We start from the raw sequence: 8,606 nt of genomic DNA, 5'->3' as shown, positions 1-8,606 counted from the left end.
CCGTTGCCCAGGAGGTGCCAGACTGGTAGTGCAGTTGGCTCTGGCTGGCTTCAGGAGATGCTCGCTGCCATAGCGCAGGGGAAATGGCGGGCGCCACGGCAGCGGGCAGCGCTAACAGGCTGGCTCCGGGCTGCTGAGGCTGCCGCTGCCACGTTTCCAGAGGATGGATTTGCAAATCTGGGGACATTCCGGGGACGGAATTTGTCCAGGGACCAGTGGCGTAGCGTGGGGGGTGCAGGGGGGCCCGGCCGCACCGGGCGCAACATCTGGAGGTTAGGGTTAGGGGGCGCAAATCCATGGGTTAGGGGGCGCAAATCCACGGGTTAGGGGGCGCAAATTACTTGCCTTGCCCCGGGTGCTGACAACCCACGCTACGCCACTGCCAGGGACAGATCTGCAAATCCGGGGAGTGTCCCTGGGAACTGGGGACGTCTGGTAACCCCAGGCTAGATGGGTCCTTCTCATGTCCTTATAATTCATGGACGATCAGGCTACCAATGGTTACAAGCCAAAATGGATATTCTCTGCCCCCACAGGCAAAAATGCAGACCCTTCCCAGTGCCACTATTTACAGAAGCCGTCCCAGTTTTTGGTTAGATCCCAGAATGTACCCACTTTTCCTTAAGATGCCCCTATTTTCATTGTAGGAATGTTGGCCATCCCTATTTTCATCGAAGGGTATGGTGTTATAAAACCCCCCAGCCATATGCAACCTTTAGAAGCCGTCTGAAGGCAGCCCTGTATAGGGAAGGGGTTTTTTTTATTAAAAAAAAAGTTTAATGATTATACGTATGTTGGAAGCCACCCAGAGTGGCTGGGGCAACCCAGTCAGATGGGCAGGGTCTAATTGTAAAATAACAACAATAACAACAACTATGAAATAGGACATCCCTATTTTTATTGTCGACAAAGGTCTGTATAGTTAAAGCTATGGTTTTCCCAGTCGTGATATATGGAAGTGAGAGCTGGACCATAAAGAAGGCTGATCGCCGAAGAATTGATGCTTTTGAATTATGGTGCTGGAGGAGACTCCTGGGAGTCCCATGGACTGCAAGAAGATCAAACCTCTCCATTCTGAAGGAAATCAGCCCTGAGTGCTCACTGGAAGGACAGATCCTGAAGCTGAGGCTCCAATACTTTGGCCACCTCATGAGAAGAGAAGACTCCCTGGAAAAGACCCTGATGTTGGGAAAGATGGAGGGCACAAGGAGAAGGGGACGACAGAGGCCGAGATGTTTGGACAGTGTTCTTGAAGCTACCAGCATGAGTTTGACCAAACTGCGGGAGGCAGTGGAAGACAGAAGTGCCTGGTGTGCTCTGGTCCATGGGGTCACGAAGACTCGGACACGACTAAACAACAACATTTTAATTGTGGAAATGTTGGAGGATATGTGTAATACTTCTGAATACCAATTATTGGAAGCTTCAGGAGGAGAAAGGCAGGGTTGTCACACGTCTGGACATAGCTAGGATTTTGCAAAAACAGACAAACTCAACAACTTTTGTGTCCATTGAGGTATCTTGCTGGTCACTGTGAGGACAGGATGAGCATTTGGCCTGATCAGCAAACCCATCTTATGTTCTTATGTTCTTATGTTCTAACTCTTGTACGGAGACCCCTTTAACCTGAATAGTCCCTCCCCCCCCCCAATGATGTCCCCACCTGCAGAGTGCAGCCTGTTGCACCTTCATCAGATAAAACAGACCAGCCTCTCTTCCGAAGACCTCCGTTCCTTTGATTTTTCTGAATGGTGCCCCGAGCAAAATCCCGGTGTGCTAAAAAAAAGAGAGAAAAGTCTGGCAATGGGTTCTTCCCACTACCAGCACTTATTAGCCTATGGCTTTCCAGCAGGCTGTTCGCCAGCTTTCCTAGGTCAGTGGGTTACACCCTCTCCTTCCAGCTGCTGATTTAAGGGAAGGAATCCCTGCCAAATTTCTCATCCTGATATTCTGGTGGGGCTTGTTTGTTTCCTTTCGTTTTTTTCTCTTCCTCCGTTCTTTAAAAGGGAGATGAAATGCGCACGTTGTGCCTTTATGACTTCAGTTTAGAGGATCTGTGTGTCCTGGGAACAGCCACTTGTGAGGATGAAGAGGAGCCCCAAACGTTTTCTGAGCATGTGCAAAGGGCATCGCCTCTGCTGAAGGACTTTCTCTGTTACCAGCTCCTTGGAAAGAACTTGGAAATGTTCCTCTCTGCCTTGATGCAACGGTTTGGAGAGATCGGTGCAGCTTCTCGTGGGGAAGAAAAGTGTGAGCTACGAGGCAGAAGCGGTGGAAAATTCAACTAATCCCAAAGGTATTTCCTTCTCGTGTTTTGCTTTCATCTAACAAACTCTGTGTTTAGAGTCAGCTAAAACTTGCAGAACTTGAGGGGCTGGTTCGAAAGAGAGCCCTCTGGAAGCCCTTAGTTGTTCTGTCAGTTTGGCAAAGGCCAGTTTTGCTCAGATGGGATGAAAGAGAATGGATGTTTGAAACGAGGCCATCTCAGTCTTGAGTTTGGATTCTCCCCCTGCCAAATATGTATATTTGGGTTTCAGAATTGAATTCTGGTATTTAAAAAGGCTTGTCTCCTGATTGGTTGTGCAAATGAAGTTAGCACAGAATAGTTGACTCAATGCCATTTCAAATAGTTAGCTGATACCATCAAATGTGGTCTGCTGTTAAAAATGCGCTGGAAGCCAGGTGTAGATGTTGAGAATAAAATGCGGCCAGAAAAATATTTGCCACCCGGCTTTGCAGAGGAGAATCTGGGGGAGTCCTCCCCCCCCCCCGGCTTCAGCATTTCTGCTCTGACATCTGTTCGCCTTGGATTCTGTTCCCCTTTTCTGCCCCCGCTTTCTGCAGAGCTGAACATCAAACGCCAAGCAAGCATATTTTCTCCTGTTCTGAAGTTCTATGTGGTTGTGAAATAGTTTAATCGGCAATAAACCTCTGGAAGGGGTGTGCGCGCCACAGAGATGCAGTGACTTCACTGCGCTGTGTAATCCAAAAACCATTTCCCTACTGAAAGCTGAGACAAGCAGGTGTTGCGAAGGCGTTTTCCACCAGGGTCCAGAGTGCCTGGCTTCGGAGCTGCTTTCGCAACAGAGAATCACAGAACTGGGAGCACCAATAGCTCATTTAGTCCACCTTCTGCCATTTATTTTAAAAAATATATATTACTCATTTACCTTCTTTAACTTGTTAGATATGAGCAAACTGCTACGAGCTCCACCCCTGCCCCGAAATCACTGGGAATCTTATGCAGTCACTCATGGGCTTGTCCTGAGATGTCCAAAGGAATTGTTGACACACTTCTAAGTAAACTTTCCCCACCTTAAGGACTAGAAACTTATCTTTAAATAAAGAAGCCTCAATGTCAGCTAACTTCAAGCCTTACTTTGGGGCTTCCATTGGTCACTTGAACAGCCATTATGGGACTAGATATGGACTTGGGGTGCTCCAGAAGGGCTTTCCTGATGTTTGAATTTATTATTGAATGAACCCCGGCCCAGTAGACCTGAAGGAGCTTCTCCACCCCCATTGTTCTGCCCGGACACTGAGGTCCAGTGCTGAGGGCCTTCTGGCGGCTCCCTCCCTGTGAGAAATGAGGTTATAGGGAACCAGGCACAGGGCCTTCTCAGTGGTGTGCCCACCCTGTGGAATGCCCTCCCACCAGATGTCAAGGAAATAAACAACTATCTGACTTTTAGAAGACATCTGAAGGCAGCCCTGTTTAGGGAAGTTTTTAATGACTGATGTTTTATTCCAGGCATAGGCAAACTCGGCCCTCCAGATGTTTTGGGACTACAACTCCCATGATCCTAGATAACAGGATCAGTGGTCAGGGATGATGGGAATTGTAGTCCCAAAACATCAGGAGGGCCGAGTTTGTCTGTGCCTGTTTTATTCTGTTTTTAATATTTTGTTGGGAGCCGCCCAGAGTGGCTGGGGAAACCCAGCCAGTTGGACGGGGTATGTATGTATGTATGTATGTATGTATGTATGTATGTATGTAAAGGTAAGGGTAAAGGGACCCCTGACCATTAGGTCCAGTCATGGCTGACTCTGGGGTTGCGGCGCTCATCTCGCTTTATTGGCTGAGGGAGCTGGCGTACAGCTTCCAGGTCATGTGGCCAGCATGACTAAGCCGCTTCTGGCGAACCAGAGCAGTGTACGGAAACGCCGTTTACCTTCCCGCTGGAGTGGTACCTATTTATCTACTTGCACTTTGAGGTGCTTTCGAACTGCTAGGTTGGCAGGAGCAGGGACCGAGCAATGGGAGCTCACCCCGTTGTGATGATTCAAACCACCGACCTTTTGATCGGCAAGTCCTAGGCTCTGTGATTTAACCCACAGCACCACCTGTGTCCCTATGTATGTATGTATGTATGTATGTATGTATGTATAAATAAATAAAATTTCCCAAGGCAGCTTTTAAATTTATTCCCCCCCCCCTCCGCCCAACCACTATTGTGTGATGGGGTGGGGAATTAGTGTGCATACTCATGTATGTGAGCATGCATACCTGTGTTTCATAGAACCATAGAATTGTAGAGTTAGAAGGGACCCCAGAGCTCATCTAGTCCAACCCCCTGCAATGCAGAAATCACGAGAGCGGTTTTATTTCTTTTTTCTTTTCTTTTTTGGGGCCTGGAATTGCATTTATTTATTTTCTCCAAATAAATTTTTATTGTTTTCTTTAAATAACCTTTTCCCAACAATCCATACATTTGTCAAAATATATACCCTTTGACTCTGCCGAGTCCTGATTTTCCTCCATCCCTTCAATTGGTATCACCTGTCGCATTTTTATCGCGTATTTTATTCTTACATCTCTACTATTTTACATTATAGGTTACATTATACTCCATTATACTTCAGTCCTGCTAGTGTCTTTAAGCTTTTACAGTTCTCCTTTAAATACAGTGGTACCTCGGGTTAAGTACTTAATTCATTCTGGAGGTCCGTTCTTAACCTGAAACTGTTCTTAACCTGAGGTACCACTTTAGCTAATGGGGCCTCCTGCTGCCGCCGTGCTGCCAGAGCACAATTTCTGTTCTCATCCTGAAGCAAAGTTCTTAACTCGAGGTGCTATTTCTGGGTTAGCGGAGTCTGTAACCTGAAGCGTATGTAACCCGAGGTACCACTGTACTCAATAAATTTACTCCAGTTATTCTGGTATCTCTGGTCATCCTGGTCCCGGATCCTTCCTGTCAATTTGGCAAATTCCACAAAGTCTGTCATCTTCATCTGCCACCCCGTAATAGTAGGTATATAATATAATAATAATAATTTATTATTTATACCCCGCCCATCTGGCTGGGCCTCCCCAGCCACTCTGGGCGGCTTCCATAAAAACCAAAAATACAGTAAAATATCACACGTTAAAAACTTCCCTGAACAGGGCTGCCTTAAAATGTCTTCTGAATGTCAGGTAGTTGTTTATCGCTTTGACATCTGCTGGAAGGGCGTTCCACAGGGCGGGCGCCACTACTGAGAAGGCCCTCTGCCTGGTTCCCTGTAGCTTTGCTTCTCGCAATGAGCGAACCGCCAGAAGGCCCTCGGCGCTGGACCTCAGCGTCCGGGCAGAACGATGGGGGTGGAGACGCTCCTTCAGGTATACTGGGCCGAGGCCGTTTAGGGCTTTAAAGGTCAACACCAGCACTTTGAATTGTGTCGGAAACGTACTGGGAGCCAATGTAGGTCTTTCAAGACCGGTGTTATATGGTCTCGGCGGCCGCCCCCAGTCACCAGTCTAGCTGCCGCATTCTGGATTAGTTGTAGTTTCCGAGTCACCTTCAAAGGTAGCCCCACGTAGAGTGCATTGCAGTAGTCCAAGTGGGAGATAACCAGAGCATGCAGCACTCTGGCGAGACAGTCCGCAGGCAGATAGGGTCTCAGCCTACGTACCAGATGGAGCTGGTAAACAGCTGCCCTGGACACAGATTTGACCTGTGCCTCCATGGACAGCTGTGAGTCCAAAATGACTCCCAGGCTGCGCACCTGGTCCTACAGGGGCACAGTTACCCCATTCAAGACCAGGGAATCCTCCACACCTGCCCGCCTCCTGTCCCCCAAAAACAGTACTTCTGTCTTGTCAGGATTCAACCTCAATCTGTTAGCCGCCATCCATCCTCCAACCGCCTCCAGACACTCACGCAGGACCTTCACCGCCTTCACTGGTTCTGATTTAAAAGAGAGGTAGAGCTGGGTATCATCCGCATACTGATAAACACCCAGCCCAAACCTCCTGATGATCTCTCCCAGCGGCTGCATGTAAATGTTGAAAAGCATGGGGGAGAGGACAGAACCCTGAGGCACCCCACAAGTGAGAGCCCAGGGGTCTGAACACTCATCCCCCACCACCACTTTCTGAACACGGCCCAGGAGGAAGGAGCGGAACCACTGTATAACAGTGCCCCCAGCTCCCAGCCCCTCAAGACGGTCCAGAAGAATGCTATGGTCGATGATATCAAACGCCGCTGAGAGATCCAGCAGAACTAGGAAACAGCTCTCATCTTTGTCCCTAGCCAGCCGGAGATCATCAACCAGTGCGACCAAGGCAGTTTCAGTCCCATGATGAGGCCTGAATCCCGACTGGAAGGGATCCAAATGGTCCGCTTCTTCCAGGCGTGCCTGGAGTTGTTCAGCAACCACTCGCTCAATCACCTTGCCCAGGAATGGAAGATTTGAGACTGGGCGGTAGTTGGCCATCGTGGCCGCATCTAAAGATGGTTTTTAAAGAAGCGGTTTAATAACCGCCTCTTTCAGCGGGTCTGGGAAGGCTCCCTCACGGAGGGAGGCATTCACCACCCCACGAAGCCCATCGCCCAGTCCTTCCCGGCTAGCTTTTATAAGCCAGGATGGGCAAGGATCCAGGAGACAGGAGGTTGGTTTCACTCGTCCAAGCAGCCTGTCCACATCCTCGGAGGTAACAGATTGGAATTGATCCCACTCAACTTGACTAGACAGAACTCTAGCACTCTCCCGCCCCGGTCCTGCTCCCACGGTGGAGTCTACTTCTTCCCGAATCTGAGCGATTTTATCTGCAAAAAACTTTGCAAAATCATTGCAGGAGAACATGTGGCCCGTACTGGTATGTCTTGTGTTTTCCATTTTTGGGCCAGTAGAATCCTTGCGGAAGCTGTGGCATACATAAATAGTCTTCGGTCTTTTATTTTAATTTCCCTTCCCATTAGTTCGAGCAGAAAAGCCTCCGGTCTTTTGGGAAAGGCATACTTAAATATCTTTTTAAGCTCAGTATAAATTAACTCCCAGAATTTTTTCACCTTGTCACAGGTCCACCACATGTGATAATATCCTCCGTCTACTTCTTTACATTTCCAACATCTTCTATCCCTCTTCCTATACATTTTAGCCAATTTTGTTGGCATTAAATGCCATCTGTAAAATCATTTTTAATAAGTTCTCTTTCAAAGCCATACATCCAGTGAATCTCAAACCCTCATTCCATAATTTTATCCATGCTTCCAATTCAATATTGTGCCCAAAATCTATGAGGGTGTTTTTATTTCTTGTGTGTCCTGTGTGCGATTTATGGGTGTGGCCACGCCCATCTTTGGTTTGGTCACGCTCTCTGCTGAAACATGGCCCCCGGACACTGGGCAAATGGGAAATGTGGCCCTTGGGTCAGAAAAGTCCCCCCACCTCTCCATGCAGAAAGATTCCCAGCTCAGTTCCAGCATCTATGGCTAAAAGGATGGGGCTGAGGGCATAGCTGTCAAGCGTCCCTTATTTGGAGGGACAGTCCCTTATCCCAGCGCTGTGTCCCGCTGCTGTCCCTTATTGATGATGTCCCTTAAATTTCCCGGGTTTCAAAGGAAGCAGCTCCTCTCCCTCCCTCCCTGCTGGCCAGGGAGGAGGGAGGCTCCAACTGTGTTGCTTGGCTGCCCGCCCCGCCCCCCTCCGGCCTCCTCTCACCAGCCTCAGCCCCTGGGAGCCCCTCCCCGCCGGGACTGGCGGGAGCCTCGGGCCCTTCCGCTGCCATCCTCCTTGCGGCCGCCGAACCAAGCGTCTCTGTCTAGGGCCTCCCCTCTGCCCACCGCCACTGCCACCGCTCCCACTAGGCCGTACTGCGGCTGCACCACTGAAGGACCTGGATGAGATGGGCAGCCTGGCGCGGTCTATGAATTGCTGAGGAGCCTTGAGAGGAGAGCGAGGGCAACCATAGAGAAAGCAGTTCAGAGAGAGGAGGAAGAGGAGGCGGAGGCGCGGGCAGGTGTTCCAAGGGCTACAAGGGAAGGACTGCAAGCACTTCTCCCATAGATTTGTAGTGGTAGACTAGCATAGATGCTCTAATCTGCGGGTTTACTTCGGGCGCTATTCCCCCCCCTCCTCCCGCCCCGCCTGATGGAATTGAGAGCTGCAGATGGAGCACGAGAGAAAAGATACAGAACTGCAGCAGCATCTTTGTAGCTTGGACTTCGTTTTGCACGAAAAGTGGTTGCTGCTTGTAGTTATTTAATTGCAGTGTTTCATCGGCTGGTGTCTTGAGCAGCAACCTCTGGAAACGAAGGGCTAAAAACCGGCGCTGCTCTCCCAAATTATCTGGTCCCTTTTAACTTCGTATTTCAGCTGGTTGACTGAAATCCCTTATTTGGGCT

At 49.2% G+C, this 8,606-nt stretch overlaps 1 protein-coding gene across 3 annotated transcripts in view; it reads left to right on the top strand.

Moving 5' to 3' along the window:
• The first annotated feature begins 1,820 nt into the window (after positions 1-1,820).
• Positions 1,821-8,606, top strand: part of CMKLR1 (chemerin chemokine-like receptor 1) — a 44,861-nt gene continuing 38,075 nt past the window's right edge. Inside the window, exon 1 of one of the 3 annotated variants that reach the window (XM_081203181.1) lies at positions 1,821-2,296. The gene's annotated coding sequence lies outside the window, so the exon portion shown is untranslated. The remainder of the gene's footprint in view (positions 2,297-8,606) is intronic. The other 2 variants (XM_081203180.1, XM_081203178.1) reach the window with 2 other exon arrangements.

Source organism: Podarcis bocagei (assembly GCF_964188305.1).
Source record: "Podarcis bocagei genome assembly, chromosome: 7".
NCBI lineage: Eukaryota > Metazoa > Chordata > Lepidosauria > Squamata > Lacertidae > Podarcis > Podarcis bocagei.
The sequence above is the reverse complement of the archived record's forward strand: the minus strand, read 5'-3'. Positions and strand labels throughout refer to the sequence as shown.